The sequence below is a fragment of the Anas acuta genome, chromosome 1 (genome assembly GCF_963932015.1).
Source record: "Anas acuta chromosome 1, bAnaAcu1.1, whole genome shotgun sequence".
NCBI lineage: Eukaryota > Metazoa > Chordata > Aves > Anseriformes > Anatidae > Anas > Anas acuta.
In genome coordinates this window covers 111,329,760-111,351,372 of record NC_088979.1, presented here as the reverse complement: position 1 = coordinate 111,351,372, position 21,613 = coordinate 111,329,760, and the positions used below count along the sequence as shown (strand labels likewise).

General features: G+C 40.1%; 1 long non-coding RNA gene across 8 annotated transcripts in view; it reads left to right on the top strand.

The window, feature by feature from the left end:
- The window catches only part of LOC137861416 (uncharacterized), a 48,608-nt gene extending 27,342 nt beyond the window's left edge, over positions 1-21,266 (top strand). For 7 of the 8 annotated variants that reach the window (XR_011099592.1, XR_011099586.1, XR_011099588.1 and 4 more), the window contains 3 exons: positions 6,493-6,712; positions 6,814-6,945; positions 20,288-21,266. This is a non-coding gene — a long non-coding RNA (uncharacterized lncRNA). The remainder of the gene's footprint in view (positions 1-6,492; positions 6,713-6,813; positions 6,946-20,287) is intronic. The other variant, XR_011099593.1, reaches the window with a different exon arrangement.
- Positions 21,267-21,613: the final 347 nt, after the last annotated feature.

The window sequence follows — 21,613 nt, the reverse complement described above, 5'->3', positions numbered from 1 at the left end:
CGCAATAAAAAAGCTAATTATTCTAGGTGATACTGTATAGAAACCTAGCTTTTGTTTTATAATAGTGCAGCTTTCTCCGGGCAATTCACAGTATGAGACAGTTTCTGCAGCCTCCAAACTTGTGCTGTTTCAACGTCCCATCACCACTGCTTTCAAGAGTCCCTGGGTAGTTTATTCTCTTTCCCTCCGTCTCTTCCCAGTGCTTTCTCTTGACTTTTGTGAGTATTTTTAAGGCTGAAATTTGAGCAGACAATTTTGAAAACAAGTGGCAGTATACCTGGCCAGTGGAATGGATCTTTATAGGTTCAGAGGCCTCTGAAAGGCCCGGAAAGTGCTAATCAGATTTCCTGGATTCTTTGCATTCATTATGCATATAAGGTCTGGGGCTTTTTGTTTAAGTTGTTTAATTGGTAACTGCTGTACTGAGTGGCATATTTTTCCTAACTTGTTAGAGCACTGTCTTATTTATTCATAAAGACTTGTACTTTCTTCTTTGTTTGCTGTGTGTACCATTGATGAATTTTAAATGCAGGGTTATGAAAGCAGAAAGAAACAGCTCTGTTGTAAATAGCTTTTATGCTTAAATGCAGCTTTTAATTTTTTAAAATGTGAGATGGTTTTGGAAATAGTTTCTAAACAATTACAGCCTGACATTCATACATAGTTAACAAAAAGCTAACGCCAGATTTTGACAGCTGATACCAGTTCAAGCAGAATTATATCAATGATGCTTCTTAATTGGTATAAGCCCATTCAGGCAGAGAAATTATATAAGGACATATGGGTAATGCACTCAGAAGACACTAGTAATAAATGCATGTGGTCTATGAGTAGAGAACAACACAACTTATTTTGGAGTGGATACTTGCTTGTGTGTGTTTAGTGACTTCATCCAAAGTGTTCAGAGGTTTCCACAGTTGGAAGCTGACACACTAATGTTGTGGCTCCAGAGCCTACCTCTTCACAAGAGTGGATCTTGGTTGTTTGCAGTATATTCTGATGTTTGTGCAGACTTTAGCTTTCAAATACAACTGGATTAATAAACTGGGACAAGTGTATCTAGGTGAAGTGAGAACTGATCTGTCTACCTCTAAGCTTTGTGGCAGCTATGAAATGTTTGATCGTAATAATTCAATTGTTAAATGCATATCCACGTATTACAACCTAGCAACAGGATAGATATAAGAGTAGATGCTTGTTTAATTTTCAAGAGTATGATTTCTCATTGCCAAGCACATTTTATGTATATCTAAATACAACAACTGGAAATTAATTGGTTGATATCTCTTTCTTACAAGACTACAAATGTTATTATTATTCCATGTAGTTAACATCCTGTTTTGCAAAAGGTATCAATGAATTCCTTGTTGCTCAAAGGTTTGGTTGATTAAAGTAGGTGCTTAAATCTCATCAATTTCAGATATTTCAGTGGGTTCTCAACATTTGTCAAAAATTCTCAACAGGAACACTCCCAGAAATCAGTTTTAAGAGTGCATTTATATCTTCTTGTGTATGCCACAGTCCAAAGTATCTGCTGTTATAAATGAGTGAAAATAGTTAGATTAAGCGCACTCAGACCAGCAGGAAATCTGATCTAGGATTTGCAGTGATGAGCAAATAGGGGTATTTGCTTGAGTTTGTTTGACAGGACTGGTCTAATGTTGCTGCCCAAGGGTAGGAAAGCATAAATACCTCAACAGTGGTAGAGATGTTGTTTGACCGTGCATGATTTTTTTCAAAACAAGCCTCAAGAGTAAAGAGAACAATTTGAACAAGCCTGTGTATTTTTGGTATGATGTACACATTTTAGCAGGCAGATTAATCATGTAACTAATTTTGAGGCTTGAGTGTCAACTAGCAAATACCAGTACACAGTACCTTCTGCATAGTCACAGTTAAGACTGTTTGCTTGACATTTTCTTCACGTAATGTCGAGAACATTCCCCAATAATGGGGATAGTCTGTGAATATTTCACAACACAAACGCACACCCAAATTTACTAGAGTCAGTATTTGGAGAATGCTGTTTGACCAGCTCTAACAAAAGTAATCAATGATATTATTTGAACAGAAGCATGTTTTTAAGAAAAGATATCCTGTGTCAATAAGGGCGGCATTTAGATTTTGTATGTGCACAGAATTAGGTATATTGTGTAGTTTTCCATTTATGCAGCTCTGGCTGGAATATTTTTTCATGTTGATTGCATCAAAGTACAGGCCAGCAACCATGTATTCTGGCTCATCTGCCTATAAGCTCATTGAACTATTTCCAAAATAAAGAATAAAGATAAACAGCATTTCAGTGATAGCCACATAATTGTATTATCTACTGCAAATACTCAAAAGCAAGAGTTTTGCTGGATGTCTTTTTAGGAGATCCATGTGGCTGTATTAGATTTTGGCCAGTTTATTAGAACTTCATCGCATATGAGTTTTAAACCTCAGCTGTCGTTGGATTTGTCTGGTGTGTGTGTGAAAGAGAAATGCTTGTCTTCAGTAGCATTTAATTTTTTACTTATACATTGTAAAATTTTATGAACCAGAGCTGTAATACAACACTGCAGTGCACAGCCCATTGGTATTGCTGTAATCATTCAATTGAGAGACCTGTGTGGGCATGATTCAATAGGTAATGGACTGTATCAGTTCAGCCTGACTGTTGGGATTTTATTGCTCTACCCACCTTTGTGACAGCTGCTTATTAGTGTGCAGTGCTTTAGAGAAGTCAGAATAGGAAATGAGCTCTCTGGTATTTCCACATTATACTGTGTGGATTGGTATTTTGGTAGATAGGGGAGGTCTTCACCCACCCTCCTTCCCCCTCCCTGCACTGTGAATTTCCAATTCTCGGGTTTGGGCAGGTTCTGTCTGCCAGACCAAACATGTTAGAAAGCCCATCATCTTACTTTGATTAACGCTAATAGGATTTGTGACCGTAAAGCACCATGCAGGGAGTTGAGAGTTTATGCCAAAGGGTTTTTTTTTCTTTCTTCTATTGCTTTATGTATTATCTTTCATCAGCAGGCAACAGATTTCTTTCCGCATAGTTGAAGGAATCAACATCAGCAGGGGGTAAGAAGGTGTCTTCATCAAATTAAATTCATTTACTTTCACATGCGCATGTAACCATTTCTCTGCACCGACCGTGAAATACGGTAATGGGTGCAGAGCCTGTCAGCTCTAGGCCATCCGTTTAAATTGGGCCCAAGCTGGCAAGGATCATCAGTCTTTATTCTCTGTTGGTTGTACAGGACACGGTGTGGAATTGACTTGGCAAGTGCAGCCCACTGTCTCTGGGAGTGTGGTCCGTGTCATTGAAATAAATATGTCGGGTCAGCTTGCTTCCCACACGTGTTGTCTTAATGGAGATGAAAGATTTAAAGCCTGATCCTAAGCCCACTGAAATTACATGGAGGATCTTTTCTTTCAGTGGACGTTAAAGCAGGTGCAAGAAATGCAAGCAGTCTGAGTAATCCTGAGAGCTGTATCTAGAGGATGGCTAACCAGTGATATTAGTGTTGATGTCATCATTCATGTTTTTCTGTCAAAAAACACTGAGACAACTTGAGTAGAAGATGATGCCATCCTCAAAGCTCTGCTTTACTGAGAATAAATACACAGCTTTTGTGCAGTGCTGTTTTTGTCTTCATTAACAAGACATGCCTTTAAAGTATTTCTTACAAATATTTAAAAGACTTCATTTGCTCTAGGCAAGTGCTCAATTAAAAATCATTTATTATTTATTCCTAGAAAATAAGGAATTTCCAACAAGGAAGTTCCAACAAATTATTAAGCATTTGAAAAGATCCTATCTACATTGAACTAACCTTACATTGTCTTTATGTGCAGGAAGGGTAAGTGGAAGCTAACAAATATTCCGCAGCCTTATTTTCATTTCAAAGACTGGTCTTCCATGTCATGTGTGATGTGCTGCCATTATTACAAGAGGCAGATTAGGCAGTCATCTTAATGAAATGGGAATAAGATGAATGCAGAATTATCAGATGCTGTGGGGGCATACTCCACTAAGCAAAGTATTTGCAGTACCCATTAGGCAGGATGTAAGTCAATAGAGTACCTGAACAGAAGGTGCTATATATTGTTGTTCTTAGAAAATTTGGTGTAATTGCCTTTATTATTAAAATGGATGACTTCTTTTATATCTGAGTGCTCTCTTCTCCTCTGCCTTTCTTGTTCCCAGTAGTAAATGCGACCTGATTTATAGTTGCATATAAAAACTGCAAATCACGTAGCTGTCCAGGATACAGTTACTGTGAAGAGGTGTAAATGGTAGTAAAAAGGAGGAAATCGGCCCTGTGAGCTGTATCCATGTAGATATGGACATGTACTTTTTTTCCAGATATACCAATTAATTTGGCATACTGTAGTTGAGGTAGGGGGTCTAGTAAGATTTCCAGTACCCCACGTTTTACTACAATTTAGGAAGTAAGCATATTAAATCACTCTTCCACACCAACTTGACTCACAACTGATAATGGCTGTTGTGGTGATGTGGAGCAGCCTTAAATCCAGCATCTGCAGCCCTCAGCAGGGGCTGTGATACACAGCTTCTGGCCTGAAGCTTTCTTGGAGTCCTCAAACTGGAGGTAAAGGTCCAAAATCTTCTGGTTCCTTGTGAGGAAAGCAACTCTTTCTAAGCAAAATACAACACCTCCTCACATATGCACAGCACCCTTGGTTACCACCTGGTTAACAGACAAAGGAAGTAAGACAGCTGTGTATTTAAAATGGCTGCTGGAGCGGTGTGTGTTTCATGGATGTCTGGCTGAAGCCCCAGTTCAGTGCAGCTACCAGTCAAATGGGAACGTCTGTATCAAATCAGCCCCCAAATAACACCAGTCAGGCAGACAAGTGACTGCTTCATGGCTGTTTTCATTCAGATATACTATTCTGTGAAGGAAGGATGAGGATTTTTTTTTCTCCAGTTCTGTATTTCAAGTAGAAAATGAATGTTAAAAGATGTGGTCAACTCTACTTTTCTGTTGGTTTTCCTAAGATTTCTTTTAACTTTAGAAAAATGTCTAAAAATGAGTTCAATGTGAGTGTTGTTACTGAATCATTGCATTTGGATTCTCATTTCCCTGTGCTGCTGACTTCTTTCTACCTGCTGGGTGGTGTTCTGCTCTTGTCTCCACCTGCCCATTAGCCTTCTTTAATTCCACCTGGATTGATCATCAGCTCTCTCTTGTTTGAGCTAACTGGGGACTCCTGGACAAACACACTGTTTATAGGATCTTTGATGGCAAGCTTTTGACCACGTAGAAGTTTGAATAGAGAGAGTTATTGATGTTCTTTTGGAGGACTGATGTGTTATATCCTATATGCACCAGACAAAAAAGCTTTAACTATAAGGATGCAGTCGACTTTCCACATGATCACTCCTAATTTAACAGACACACAGAGTAAACTTCTTCAAACATTTAAGAAGTCTGCAGGCAACTTCAGGGTTATTATGAGATTATGAGATCCTGTGTTGGAGATTTATATTGGTTTAGTGTAACATTTCTTACACTCTGAAGCTGACCTCACATCCTATCCAGCCCCTCAGAGTGCAGACACAAGCACTTCTGGGTGAGAATAAATTTGCAATGGGTGAAAAAGGCATCAGGCAGAATTCCTTCCCCTTGTTTTGTTTGTACTTATCGAAGCCTCTCCCTTCATCCTCTTATTTCCCTCTAATTGCGTAAATATAGAAGCTATGTTTTTACTTAAAAATAAATAAATAAATAAATAAAATATAAAATTGAGCAAAACTGTCATCTGCGTCCCTTCAGGGCTTCTATGTCTGAAAATCTAAGGGTATGTGCTTTGCTCATAGTAGAGAGATTATCAATACTGATACTAATGTAACCCCATCATGATGCTACTGTTTTGCTTTTCTGTTGTCAAGAAGACATAGATAAAATGGTAGGGTATTTATACAGTATTACTGCATCTCCAGCAATTACAATTCCTTAGGATGTTCTGTCTTTCACTGTTCGACTGCTTTTTCTTTTGTTTATGTTCCCTTTTGTATCTTCCTAAACCTCTCAGCCTTTAGCAATGTAAGGAGTTATGGAGTGTCACAAGGGAGACTGAATACTTTTTGTTCCTAGCGGCAAATGAGTTGATATCCAAGGCAGACAGACTCTTCCGATTAATTGCAGAGTTGTATTTTAAAGGATGGAGACGAGTCTGTCCCTGGTGCATGCTGACTTTAGTTAATCAGTTTGTTAATTTGAGGGTGTGTTTTGGAGCATAGGGATTTAGGGAAAAAAAAGGGTTCTGATTCCACTTGCACCATTTGAAAATCCAGGGATCTCTAGAGTTCTCGATTACTTTTTTCCTGTAATGCCAATACAAAAATAATATCCAAAACTTACTGAGAAACTACGTATTCATCTTGCTCAATGTGACATCAGCTGTCTTATGTTTTTATATCAGGTAAGGTACTGCAAATATGTACTAATTCTCTTCTCTGCTTGGTTTCAGATTTATGCAACATAAAGTATCTTACCAAAACTGAGGGACCAGGTGTGCCTTAATGACAGCAGACTGATAGCAGGTGCTGCCCCACACACCTTAAATAGTAAAAAGGCTCACTGGAGTTGTGACTGGGAAGAGAGCTATGAGTCTACCTCAGAAGCAGAGAGGTGCAGATAACGACTTATCTTCCAGAACTGGAGAGAGACAGAACATCGTGGGATCCAAGGTAAGGGCAAAGACGCGTCTAACAGAGGGTTAGGTGTCTGTTCTGCTTGGGAAAGTTAAGGAAGTATGTGCGCTGTGTGAGCTTTTGCTGTTTATGTCTAGCACAAGGAAGCTGTTCCATGGCTGTGTGATACCAGTCTTCAGGGAACTGGTGTCTGGCTACAGATATCTTATGCAGAAGGAACATGGTGGTTGAGTCTTAAGGGTACCTGTTGGAATGGATTAGGATTACAGGCAGGTTATGTCTAGAATTTAGAGGAACACAAGAAAAGCGAATGGTTGTAGAGGTGCCCCAGACACAAAATCTCATCTAGCTTTTAGAGTGGGTTGTGCATTTCAATTTACTGCTAAATTACGCTAGCTAAAGCCCTGTTCTTACCAGGTGACCTGAATGATGGCTTCTGTTTGCTTATCTGTGATGGTGTGCTGTTTTTTGGCAGGGATAAAGTTAACTTTCTTAATATATTGTATGGTGCTCTATTTTGGATTTGTGATGAAAACAATGTCGATAACACACCAGTGTTTTAGTTGCTACTGAGCAGTGCTTACACAGCATCATGGTATTTCCTTACACTGCTCTGTCATCAAGGAGGTTGGGGTAGGTGCAGAAGAAGCTGGGAGGTGATGCCACCAGGACAGCTTCCCCTCACTGACCAGAGGGGTGTCCCATACTGTATGACTTTGTGCTCAACAATGAATACAGGGGGAAGGTTGCCAGGCCTGCCATGGCTTGGGGACCAGTCAGCTGGTGGTACACAATTGCATTGTACGTGACTTGTTGACTTGTTTTTTCTTTCTTTGTTTCCAACTTTTTTTTTTTTTAATTTACAAAATCTCAATGCATGATTTTTCTAAATTTTGCCTATTGATTGTCTTCATTTATCCCATTGGTTGGAGTGAGTCAGTAGCTGTGTGGGGCTTGGCTGCCCACTGATTTTAATCCATAACAGGTGTTCTCCAGAGAATTATGTCATTGTGGCTTATGCAATTTATTAGCTTATTTTGCTCTTAAATGTCTGCATTTTCATTGCTGTGGGTCTAAATTATGTTTCTTGCTTTCTGATATCCCCTAAAAATCTTCATTTAAGTTCAAGTGTGGAAAATCCCAAATACTTGAATTGTGTATTAGACTTTAGAGGGGTCGGATGTACTTAATGTTTGCCCTTCACTCTTTTGACTTGTTTAAAGATCTCCAGTCAGAGCCATAAGTGGTTGCATGGTGCACTGAGTAGTCAGCCTTCCTCTCTGGGAACAGATATGGGAGGGAAAACTTAAAGCAGCAGAAGCTGACAGAGAACAAAGCCACCTGACAGCTCTGAGGGATGTTCTGGATCTAGCTGCTGAGAGTTTTAGGTGTTTGGCTCTGCTGAGAACTGTGTGTAGCTAGCAAACTCCATCTGTGCTGCACAACTACCAGGGGCCTGTGCAGGTAATGCCCGTGCATTAGGGTTACTGACAAGTCTTCCTGTAGAAACAGCAGGCTGGAATTGAGCCAAATGCAGATCCAGAAAATTTGTAGAAGCTGTGGAAAGATGGTTTGAAAACTGATAACATGTTTAAGTATCTAAGGCATTATTTAATCTATAGTTGCAATCTTCTGTACATAGGCACTTTCTAGCTGTTCTGTACATGAGAACATAGCTTGTTCTGATAATACATCAATTTATATAATAAAATTAGCAACTAGAACCCTGCTGTTAATATTCTAGATAACATATGCATGCTATGTTTTGTTTTGCACTTATGTGTTAAGATGGCGGTTGTCTTATTATTTTCCATATATGCTTACAGAAATTTAAATGAGAGAATTAAATACCAAATTTATTTATTTGCCTCTTTCACTAACATAATTATTTATTAATTTTTATTAGTATCACATTATTAAATATGAATTGCTGAGTTCTTGTAGGTGAATCTGAGATTTGAAAGGTTGGTGCCTTGAAATACAGTTAAATTTACTTTCTTATGGTTGTTGCTTTTTCTGAGTGCTCTGGTATTGTGTGTCTCCTGTATTTAAATAAATCTGTCACTGAACCATGAAATTTGTATTAGACACAAAAGCATAGATATTGATATGTTATGTTAATGCTGTCCCACTTAGTTAATCCATGGTTTGATTTAATATCGACAGTTATCATGTATGTTATAAAAGGAATATACAATAGCTACTTTTTGTTGTTGGTATACATAGAATAGAATCTAAATTATAAATTGAAATCTTCGTAGGTGTGAAATCTAGATTTGAACAAAAAGCAAGGGGATTCCAAATCCAAAGTTATTTGGAAAAAAAAAAAAAGCTTGTGACTAATGAAAGCCTGTGAGACTTCCCTACCTCCTAAGCCCCCAGAAATGAACAATAAAGGGGAAACCTAGTCAGTAGCCAAAATGCTGCTTCTTATGGGCTTCAATGGGAAAGCATGCATAGTATCTCTAATTCCTGTAAATTTCCACAGCAGGGAATTAATGTCTGAAGGTATATATAGATTTCTCTCTACTGTGTTCAGAGCAGTATTTTAGGATGTGCACATCAGTGAACTGGTTTTCTTTGCCCTCGCTTATTTTTTTCCCCCTGTCCTTCTGCTTGTAGTTTGAAGTGGGAGAATGGCATATGCAATGAGGTGCTTCTTGTGCAGTAGGTGTGTTAACACAGATGGAACTGAGAAGTTTAACATGTGAGAAGCTCCTCAGTCATATTGCTCGTTTCATTGACACTTCTGCACATTAGTACTCATTTCTAAACTTTCTGCAGTAAAAAAGAGGCAGTGGTAGGCAAACATCTCTGGAGGTTCAAACTCGTATTCAAGTATGGAAAAACAGATCCTACAAATTTTCAAATCCCCTATTTATCAACTTTATTCAGTCCTGAAAATATTGCAGACATATTGCATGCTGGGCAGTCAGAACGCTTCTGTGTTGTAGACCCAGTGATATAATAAGTGTTTCAAAACATGGCTTCGTTTTAAGTGTAGAAGATGGGCTGTGTAATATCAATGAATACGCTATATAATACCCTAATGAAGGGGGAGAAGGGGAAGGAAGTGACCTGTCAGTAACTTTTTTTTTTTTTTAATGAACATGCAGAGACCAAATAAAGGAATCATTATATTTCACCACAACTGCTCTGTTATTTGTGGCTCATACGCAGCATCTGAGGGTGAATTTCTCTCTTCAGGAAAATTTTTAGTGTAGCTGGATTGTCTGTATCCTCCACTCCTGTCTCCTTATGCTTCTTAAATCTGCTTTGTAATTGACTTTCTCTGTCAGGTTGAACAGCACAAACGCTGAAAGTCATAGGAAATAGATTCCAGTAGGAGATCTTGGCTGCACAGTCATGGTTGAAAAACCTGACTGAGCTGTAGAAGGAAAACCACATAATAAATCATCACTAAAGGAAGAGGCTATGCTTCATTGCAGCTGTATGTACTTAATGGTGGATCACTGTTTGGAGCCACAGAAAATCTTGTACATCCTGTGAAGGCATGCAAACTCATCAGGGTGCTTGGGAGAGGAGCTTCCATTTGTGATCTAGCATGCAGTTAACTTTTTGAAGATGGTAGCTGGGGGTACCTGGAAACATCTAAGGTTACTACTGTTTCAGATTAGCATATCTGCTAGGGGTGTCCACAAGTACTGTACTGAGCAACATCACCTTTCTTTATTGCTTGCTCCATGCAGAGTGTGGCACTAAAGAGTTCATACATTCCAGAAAATGAGATAACTCTTGCAGAAAAGTGTGGCTTTCTGACTTCCATGAGATCCTTGTTATGAGCGTGATGTAGAAGCACAGAAGTTTGGACATCAGCTGTGGAAAGTGCAGTCCTCCCTTTCCCCAAGGCATTTTTTTCATATTCGTATTGCTGTTTGCCACAGCTGGTGGTATTTGGAAAAGTTGAGTTCAAGTCTTTAAACAATTTTGGCATGGGAGTGAAAAAGGATTTTTCCTCTCTTGTTAGAGAACTTGTACAACTATTGTAACTGCATGTCTGTCTAGACCCCTGTGTCTTGAAGCACAATATTGGAAGGCTGTGAAAAAAGAAATTTCTTTCCTTTCTTCAGCAAGGAAAAGGTGTGTCGTGTGGCAAGACATTCTGTTTGCTTATTACCTAGCTTGCTGAATTCTGGAAGTGGTTTTTCCCTCTGTGCTTGTGGAGGTTTCCTGGAGCAAGCATGCTCACTTCCTAGCAGCTTGTGCACAAGTACGTACTGTTTTTAATTGGCTGTTGGCTTGGAAGCATGAGTGTGAGGAGCTGGAGCAGCAAGGTGAAGGTGGAATTGCAACGAGTGCTGTGCAAGTCACTGTAGTTATTGGAATGACTTCACAGCATCCATACATGCAGCCGTTCTCTGAAGAAGCCCCTCTTAACATAAAGTACTTAAAGCTGGATTACAGAATGCCCTGTCTCTTTTCTCCAGTTAAACTTAAATTAAAAATGATCTCTCAAAGTTTTAGTTGCCCTTCATTAAATCTGTCTTGATATTTTATGTGCATCTGTTTTTTTCCCTATATATTTAATCTCAATAAGTTTGCCTTCTAGAACAAGTGATGATAGTCTTCCCTTTTCATTATTATTCCTGAGAAGAAACTGTATACAGAAAGGGAAGCCATTTATGTTCAGGCTTGCTCTATTCAAGAAAGCTATGAAGAGAGCTATGAACATCCCATTGTGATCTGTGATTACTATTATTTTGTCTATTATTTTTCTTCGGAAGGAGAAGCTTAAATGTTTTTGTTTAGTTGGTTTTTGTCTATTTACTCTTCCCACTGCTTTCTCTAGTAGCCATTGCTGTTATGTTGGGGAGGAAGGGATCCTGATGCGATGTTTCAGCTGCTGTGGGGATTTTTTTGAATCCTGTTTGTTGCTTGCTAAATATACATGTGATCCCTAGTGTGTTTACATGAAGGTACTGTGTCCATGCTAGGTCATAGTTTACCTATAGGTAGCTATGATGACTGACTCATCCAGCTTTGGCGAGAAGGTTACCAAATGAATATGCAAGCAAAAATTGACTTATATTCTGAGAGGATATCTGATAATCAGTGATTAGGAGCTATGGATCCTTATAGTTAAGGATCCTCCCTTTTTTTCCATAATTTCCATCACTCCTCAGGTGAAACTTGGGCTTGTGTACTTAGGCAAAACTCTCATATTGAACAAACTCTCTAATTCTTATGCAATTTAGGGTTTAGGAAAAGTTTAATTGCTTGTTCATTTATTTGGCTTTCATTTATCTGCAAAAATGCAGTGTAACTGAAGTTTTTTATTGTGAGGCTGGTGCTTCATTGACCAACATAGAGATAGCATCCTTGTTTTGACTCCTGGCACCTGAAACAGAGGCCTCCTTTGTTCCCTTCACCCCCTCCATGTTTATGGCAGATGGGTCAATCTTCTAAAAATGAGCATCTAACAGGATTTTTCTTGCTTTTTTTTTTTTTTTTGGGGGGGGGGGGGGGGGGAAGGGGAAAGGGAGGAGGAATAAATAGGTTACCATCTATTTTCTCTACAGCATGTGCCTCTGAGAACAATGACTTGATAAATGCAGCTGCCTGTGCAACAGCAGTCAGCACGCTTAGTGTGTTTTTTTTTTTGTTGTTCCTTTGTTTGGTGAGCACTTACAGGTCTTTCTAAGAAATATAAACACGAGGGTATACTTTCAGATCGTGGAAGAAATACAAAGAAAAATATTGAGAGCCCCCAGTAGGGCAGTGTGGTAGGTCATGGAGTATGGTATTACTGTACCATAGTCCAGTCATGAATCAGTTTCAGATTTGTCCCTTTGGTGCAGTGCATCTTACTGGTAACACGTGCTCTCCTCCTTCCTGTGCATCTTCCCTCCCTTCCACTCTCCTTTCAACTCAGCTCTGGTGTCTGTAGGGCTAACAATGAGGAATATATTACCACAAGTCTTTGGTATCTGATCACTGACCGTCTTAAACCACTTGCATAGAACAAGTGTGGGGGGTTGAAATTCCCCCTTTTTTTTTCCTTTTTATTTATTTATTATTTTTATTTTTTGGTGGGAGGGAAGCGTCTGATAAGTCTCTGAAGCCCTCATTGTCTGTCTGAAGTCAAGCAAGTGTTTTGCTTTGAAAACTTTTATTCACAGCTTGGTGTATCAGCGTAACTCAGCTCAACTACTGGAATGAGCTCAGGAGCACTTGCCCTCTGGGAGACGCTGAGGGGAACTGGACTTCTTCAGCATGGTGGAGAGGTGGCTTTAGGAGTGTATAACAGCAACCTTGGAGGCTGACTCTTCATAGCATTGTATGGTAGGAAAATGAGAGGCAATGGACACAAAGCAAGAAGTTTGGGATGGATGCAAAGAGGAACATTTTTTACCCCCAAGAATGCTGAGGCAGTGGGGCAGTTATGTAGTCTCCAGCCTTAGAGCATTTTAAAATCAAACTGAATCAAGGCCTGAGGAAGCTACTCTGATCCCATGGATGGCAGGCGGTTGGTCTGGAGACTTCTGATCTGAACTATCCTATGATTCACTTCTTATTAACAGAAAATGGAAGCAGATCTTGGCTATCAGACTAGATTAGAAGAGTGAAATCAGGAATTAGTTAATAGATGTTAAATATGAGAGTTTTATTATTTATATACTTATTTTTTCTGGTACCGTTCAGAGAGTTCACAACTGCAACTGGCCATTGCAATGGTGGTGAAATAGAATAACACTTTGTAGGAAATGTCTGCTTGACAGACCATGGAAAGTCTTTCTTGTTCTGTAGTCCCTGAAAATGTTCCACATCGCTTATGGACTTTCCTCCAGTGTTTCTATTTTCACCTTGTGCACCTTGCTCTGCGCCTTTGACACTTGAAGAATGGTACTCACTTATTTGAACTCAGTGCAGCCTAGCACCAATCACTCCTCTGCTATGTGCAAGTTATGAAGGGTTACAGAGGGGTAGCAAGGGTACAGTACAACAGCAGGTGACACAACAGTTTGTCAGACTGCTGCCTTTGAGGACGTTTGTCCTCAAGGATTTTTTTAATTTTTTATTTTTAAACTTAGTGCAAGACTTGGTTAAGAATGCTATTAATGTGTAGGAGAAATATGTTAATCTCATGCAATTCTCGTTCCATCTCTCCCACTGGAGATGCGGAGAGGAATGCTGGATGAACAAGGAATAGTTGAGATTATGCTTCTTCAAAATGGGGAATGCTTAAAAAGTTGTGTGTGCACTTCACTTTGGAAAGCTGCTTTCCTCTGCTTAACTAACCAAGCTAAAGTAGAACAGTACTACCAAACTCAGTATTAAAATGTTATTGCTGAAATTAATTTTAATGATAAATCGATAGAGAGCATTTACTAGAGTACCTAATGGATCTCATATCAGTAAGTGCTACTAATGACTTCTAGCACTTTAAAGGGAAAAATGCTCTGTGCAAAATTATATTCGATGGTCAAAATAAATAAGAAAGGAACTAGTGTTTTAGAGGAAAACCATGCGTTATTTTCCATGAGGCAATGACTTGGCTCAAATCTGCTAAGTTGCATGGCTTCTTCCTTGTGAAGAGGGTTTATCTTTGCATTTATGTACAACTTTTGATTTGGGTTATTAACGTTGAAGAGGTTTTGGGTTTTGCTCTTTAATAACACAAAGTGTTGGGTTCAATTCAGATGACTGACATGTGTAGGAAAAAGGAAAAATACCAAAACTGCGTTGTCTGGTAGATGTGTTTAACACAGTATATCAAGACATTTAACTTTTATGAGCACTTTTATTAAAAGAATTTTTAACTTTCAACCTGAACAGATCTAAAACAGCATAATGCGAATATTTGTTTCCACAAGATTTTTTTTTTCTGAAGAATTTAACAAGATTTGCTCAACAGGAGAGAGCAGCATACTTTTATTCTCTTTGTTTAATGGCAGCCGTGTTCAAGCCTGAGGTTTCTAAGTGCTACCACATAACAAATGATAAATAACAGGACCAAAGAAGACACTAATATCAGCAGGAATATAGGCTGTCTCTACTGCAGTAGAGATGCATGCCTGTTCTTTTATTGTAGTCTTCTTGCTGTTTTTATTCCCTGGCTTATTTCAGAACTGTTCTTTCTGCACATCAGTTACTGAGGAACTGTTTGCTATCTTGTTTTTACCACCCAGTTATAGTTCTTCTGAAAGGAGACTTCATTGTCACAGGGAGTTGAACGATTCCTGTTGAAACTCTCCCTAAGCAAGCTTCGAGACCTGTGGTAACAATGATTTCTGTTGCTTCTAATCATTGTTGCTGTGAGAATGTCTTAGGAAATTTCTTTGCACAAAGACAACATATATGACAGACAGCAGCACACCTTTGAGTTGTGCTCTTGCTGACTTCAGAATAGGACAGTTTTACTTAAGCCTCGTTGATATTGTCTCATGCTAGGACAGATAATATAAAAATTACTCACAGGTGGCAGACATGGCTGGGCTCAACCAGATAATCAGTAAAAACCCCAAACCCCAGCACACTGGATGCTTAATTTCTCTCCGTGTCCACTGTCCCCATTGATGGTAATATCTTCCAGAGGCAAGCTGTTACACCACAATGTGCATAGCCATGGCCATAATAATGACCTGAGCTGAGGAAGAAATATTTTTTCCTGAACTTTTTCACTTCAAAGTCTAAGGAGACAGCTGGAGCCATCCTGGCCCTTTCTCCTGTGAAGAAGGGTTTTGGATAGAATCTAGTTGTAAGAAATTGAACCCAGAATTGAAATGCATGCTCTGAAAAGCCCATCTGTCCCTGCTGACTGTTTTCCTAGATACCCTTGAGTTAGAAGTGATAACACTCTAGCTGTCTCAAATCTAGCTCCTTCGTATCCTTAAAACCAACAACAAAACAGCCAGGTTTGGGTTCGAGGACAGAAAAACAACTGCAACCATGAATTGCTGTGTTGTATCATGGTATTGCCCTGGTGACACTTGCTTCCAACCGCAGGAGAAAATGTAAGAAGGAGGTCCTGCTCTGTATAGATATATTTAGATTCTAGTTTTCCATCTAAGCACAACTGTGATGTACATGTATATGCATAGATCTTTCTCCCGTGGACTCTGTTCTGCAAAGGGAGGGTTTGTGTAAGTTCTGTGTGCTCTCTTGCTGTACTGAAATTGAAACTATTTTTCCCAGGCTGGCACTTTTTTTTTTTTTTTTTATTTTATTTTTTTTTTAAGGTTTTTAGGGGATTTGTGGCCAGAGGATAGTCATCATCTTCCAGACCAGGGGAATGTAATAGCCACCACTGGAAGGGTATCAGTAATGTTTTAACTTTCCCAACACCTACGAAACTTTGAAGCAGATGTTAATTGCTAAGTGGTATAGCACAAAAGTGGAAAATAACTTCATTTCTGCTTTAGTTTTTGCTGATTGCCTGTCAGTGATTTTGCTGTTGCTTTGATGTCTGAATATTAAAATTACCTTGAAAGGCACACAGTGTCTTATCTACCTAACTGTTCTTGAATGATGATCTGGTATTTGTAATGGCAAGAAGCCAAATTTTTCAGACTTGATTTCATCTCTGCTCTCTATTGCTGCAAACGGTAAGCAGTTCTGAGGAGGTGTCATGTTTCTGAACCTTGAATAAGCAGCCAAAGAATCAGATCCTGTGCCTGTTCTTTTGAATAGACACAAGTCAAGTTCAACTTGTCATCTTTGTAGGGTAGGTTCAACTGAGGCAACCTCAACCTGAAGATGTGACTTGGAAAAGGAAGCTGCCCTGGAGCCTAGCTATCTGCAGTCCAGTGTCTTTCATTTAGTACTGGCTATTTCTGCTGGCTTCTGGAAAAGCTGTGAGCTTCCTGTCACAGGCAAGAGCCAGACATACTGATAAGAGAAGCTTGTACATCTAAGCACCAGTAGATTATCTGAAATTTAAAGAAGTGATATTTGATATTTGCTATTTCTTCTTTCTCTTCCTGCTGCTGCCCTCCACTAAAAATTCAAGGATTTCTGATTTACATTGAGACCAGACTCATAATGTAAATAGGGCAAGATATTTTTTTTTTTCCTGTGGATTGCATTAGATACACTTATGCTACAGAGCTTCAAAACAGGAACAAAAAGCCTAAACCTTTGATTTTTCAATATGAGTCTGCACCTTCTAGAGCTAGTTTGTCAAGTTTAGCTGGCATAGAAATCCTAGGTCAGCAGGAGAGGAAAAAAAAAAAAGCAGTGTAATGTCTTTCTGCTGCTTAGTTTCTGCAAGTACTTAATCTTTTAGGCATCTGCATTTGTAGACATTATATTTTAGAAGTATTTCTTCATGTGTGATTTCTGTGCTTTAGCCCCCTTCTCCCCCAAACCCAAGAGAAATGGTATGTATCACTTCTGTAGCAATGCAGCCGAGGAGTGCTATGCTGCTCTGAGAGCATGTAGAGCTCTGTTATAAATTCTGGCAGTAGCTACATCAGCAAAATGTGTTTTAAAACACTTCATTAATAATAGCTGGTGTCTTTAAACCTTAGGTTAGTCAATTATGCTTGACATAGTAGTTGAATATCATTAAGTGATTTTAGAGAATCAATCATCTAAGGAGAGAGGAGAGAGAATGAGTTTAATTTTTTTGTAAGTAATTACCCTGTTTAAAGAAAAAAAAAAAGATATGAGAAGGAGAGGTGGGATGGACTGAGAGCTCTCAATCCACTGCTGTAAATCGATGGTAACTTTAAAGAAGCTGGAGTTGTAGTTTTATAGCTAAAACTTGTGGGCTAAAAATTCTGCTCTCAAAACCCATTTCAGCACTGTGGCTAGCTCTGTTTCATTTGAGAATAAAACATTTCAGTCCCCTTCACATGAATTTAGCTGTCTGGTGGATCTGCTCAGTGTGGGTTTCTGTGGCGTCCCTAACCACATGCATCCCCTTTGTGTTTTCTCCTGTAGAAGCAGGGCAAACTTACCTGGTGACATCAGAAATAAGAACCACCTGCCATCTCTCTACCCCCCTCCCCCCCCCCCCCCCCCCCCCAAAAAAAAAGCAACACATATTGCTTCTCTGCAGCCTAGTACCATTAAATAAAATAGGAAGCAATTATACATCTTGGGGGGCAGCTTGTCTCAGTAACAAAAACAATATTGTAACACTTGGTGACCCCAAGCCTGTAATTTATTAGTGCGTAAAGGTGGGTACAACAAGTGGAAAGCAATTTCTGTCCCACATCACACCTGTGATGGTGCTGACCCCTCTGGTCATGTGTCAATGGGCACCACGGGGCATTGCTCTGCTTGCCTGGCTGGCACGCAAGGTCACAGCTGCAGACCCAGCCCCAACACCTTCCACTGCAAGCCAGACTTTCATAGTGTCAGGCACCTTGGTCAGTGATCCCCTGCAATCTGGCTCCCTGTCCCAAGTGTGTTACAGTAGGAGTGTTTTTTGTAACAGGTGCCTAAATTCATCTATTGTTTCCCAGCATATACTGTATTATCAAGAGACTGGCAGATGCAGTATACATCTCATTTATTTGGGTGGTGCATTTGGGTAGACTTCCCACTATAACCCTTATATCTACAAAAATTTGAATGCAAATTATGGCTTTTTTTCTTTCTACTTGCTGACATTCCAGGCACAGTTTTTGGCAGAGGGTGCTGCAGGAAAGCTTTCAGAGCAGGCAGGCCATCTGTGGGAATGGGAATCAGCTGCTGAGACAAGAGTGGGCAGAGAATTTAATATGATGCTCATTTTCTCAGGACTAAATCAACAGCTGTCTCTCCTTTACTTTTGAAGCTTGCCTAATGACTTTGAATCTAGCTTTTTCTTTTTTTACCCCTCTCTTCTGTGGGTGCTTTCTAAGATAGGCTAAACAGTTTCCCTGTACACCCTTTGTCAGATGACTTTGCATCTTTTTAAATAATGACCTCGGTTTTTGAGGGACCAAGGATAAAACCATGGTGCAAGGATAGCAAGTTTCTCTAAAATAAATTGAATCCATATAAAATTACTGATGGATGTGGTATTTGCTGGCAAGAGATGCACGAGTTTGTATTCTGGTTTGTACTGAAACATGACTAATGTTTCCAAGAGCACTAAGAATAAGCACTGATGTTCAAAATTGGATTTGTATTTCATAAGTGCTTCTTGCCTCTACTTCAGATTTTGAAGTTGTCCAAGTTTTAGTGGACTGTTTTTTGGGTGAGACCATTTTTCATTCTCCGTTTAGCAAGTGATGCACACATTTTATTCAGCATTTTGTTTGAGAACTTAATCCTCCGTCCTCCCCCAGCAGTTGCTATTTTTCTATTCTTAGCCTTGTATGTTTGTTGCCTTGGAGTAGTTATTTGTCTTATAGTGCTGCATATTTGTGCTGGAAACTGTGCTGGGGAAAGAGATGGTGTGCTGACACCATTCCGATGTGATCCCTGTAGTGCTATGTGGTGGAAGGACACGCATGCAGCTTAGGCTGGAAGAGTGCCAAAAGCAGTGTCCTTTCTGCGTATCGATTAGCAAGGGGAATAGACAGATATCAAGTGTTTGAAACAGGCATGCTATTTTTTTCCTTGAGATGGGATTTGTTTTACATAAAAGCTGAAATTATTTTTAAGTTCTACAAAAGACATCAAATCTTATTACCTGTTACCTTTCTGGTGTACTCTTGCTTTGCGTGTATGAACTTTAAAACAGCTTGAGCTGATATTTGACTCCTGGATCCTTGCTTTGTCTTATGTTTACAGACAGAGGTTAAGATCTTTGGTCTATAAAGCCTTCCCTGGCGAGAGGAGTTAACTGCATCCCTGTAAAGCCTTAAAAATTCACTTGGCAGTGTGTTTTCCATCCAGGTCATTCAGAGGAGAGGAGACTACTTAAAATGTACTGCCACTCGCCAGGGGATTTCACAGGGATGCTAAGCATGCTTTACAGAGCTTGTCTTTGAACCACAGGTGTTTGGTATGTGGCCTGTGTTATGGCAGGTCAGAGCCACGGGGATTTTTGAGTCTTCTGTTGCTGAGAATTAATGACATAATGCCTGATTTTTAAATGGGTGGAATTTATGGTTTTGTCTGGGAAGGGGACAGGGCAAGGCAACTGCCCATGTGAGAGCATGGTGTGCCAAGGGTGGTATAAAAGGGAACTCATGAACCCGATGGAGCATTTTACTTGTTGGTGAGACCGGGGAGTTTAATTTTTGGAGAGTACCAGGCCCTCACTGCAAGAGAAGGTAGCATCCTCTCTTTGTAGAGGTAACTATTGCTTTCCTCTGCTATTTGTGTGCTCCACCAGTGCTTGGCCACACAGGACATGCCCAATTTTGTGATCGCCATTGTCTGATTAGACTGGACAAAAATCACTATAGAGTAAGGTTGCCTTTCTGTAACAACCTGCAGACATGTTCTGCTCCTTGCTCACTCTGCAGCTCCCTCCAGGGGGGGCAGGTATGTTCCCTATACCTCCTCAGAGGCTTTGGGAAGTGTCAGACTCAATGAGTATCTAAATACACGTATTATTAAAATGTAGAATTATATTGGAAGTGTCATCTGTTGAGATGGCTTTTTTTTTTTTTTTTTTTGAACTCTATTTGAGCCACTGGAAAGTCTATGGTTATTTCTGGTGGAGTCTTGCATAATGTCTGTTTCACACAATGCTTTTATCTCTAGATAACCTGTGCCGCTGTGGCTACTTCCCTATCCCATGATGAACTGCAGTCCTCAGTAAAGGAAAACATCCCGACAGTTTGTATTCTGGGCCACAGGCTTTGTATTACTATTCATGTCCTAGAACAGTTTTTTGTGAGAATTGTGAAAGAAATGTGATGAAAACGTGTTCTAGTGACTGTCTGTGGTGGTAAACCAGGGCTGAAGTCTGGGCTCATTCAGCACGGAAAAAGGATGGCCTTGTGAGGACCTAACAGGAGCCTGTCCACATATATCGAGCAGATGGGTCCCAGCTGTTCATAGCAGGAGGATGAGAGATGGGCAGAATCTGAAACGAGAGGTTCAGATGGGATATAAGGAAAAATTACCCTCTGCCGTGAGGACCATCGGGCAGCTATGCAAGCTTCAGCCTTGGAGGACTTCAAGACCGGACTGGATCAAGCCCTGAGCAACCTAGTTGGATACTGTGACTGACCCTGCACTGAGCTGGATTTATGCTAGAGGCCTCCTGAGGTCCCTTACAAGCTGAATTCCCTTGTCATCTTATTAGTCACAGGCCTTCCTCTGAGGACAACATGAGGCACCTAGCTTGCTAGCCTGTGGGGTTTGGTTTCCATGGTTTGTGAGGGGGAGTCCATGTGGCTCCCTTTGGGAAATCAGACTGCCTAGACCATGTAGTGCGGCCTCCCAGTGGGATGCAGCCCATCGTGCCACCAGTGTGGGGTTGGGCAGCAGCAGGGTGGCCATGTTGCTGCGCTGCCACCTGAGGAGGCCTGACGTGGCCTGGGGAGGTGAGCCCCTGGAAGGCAGCTGGGGGCAGCTGGTTACAGGAGGGTGCTTAGAAATAAATGTAGAGGTGTGTGGTAACATCTGTACCTGTCTAGTTTTGTGGTCTATGTCGTGTTGTTGATATCGACCCTGAAACATATATTCTGCTTCCCGCTTAATTACATGTCACTAATAAATCAGTAAGCCCCTTTGATCCCGCTGTGATTTAATCGTGTGAGCTGAGCAGGTTTTATCTTTTTCCCAAGACAGTCACTTTCTTCTTGATTGCTGCATTTCGACCAGTTTGGTCGCATCAGTGTCAGAGCATTTTGTTGGTTCTCATATGGTTTTCTTCAGTGAGCACCCCCAAAACAGTTGAAGGATGACAAATTCTGGAGGATAAGCTAGACTATTGATCCTTTAAAGAAGTGAACAAATTTGCCATATGGGAAGAGCAAGTATCTGCAAGCAAAAGCCCCCTTTATTCTATGTCGTGTCCTTGTAGGAGAGGGTCTTTCCACTGTTTTCTCTCTGTCCAATTACTTGGTAGTGACTGTTCAG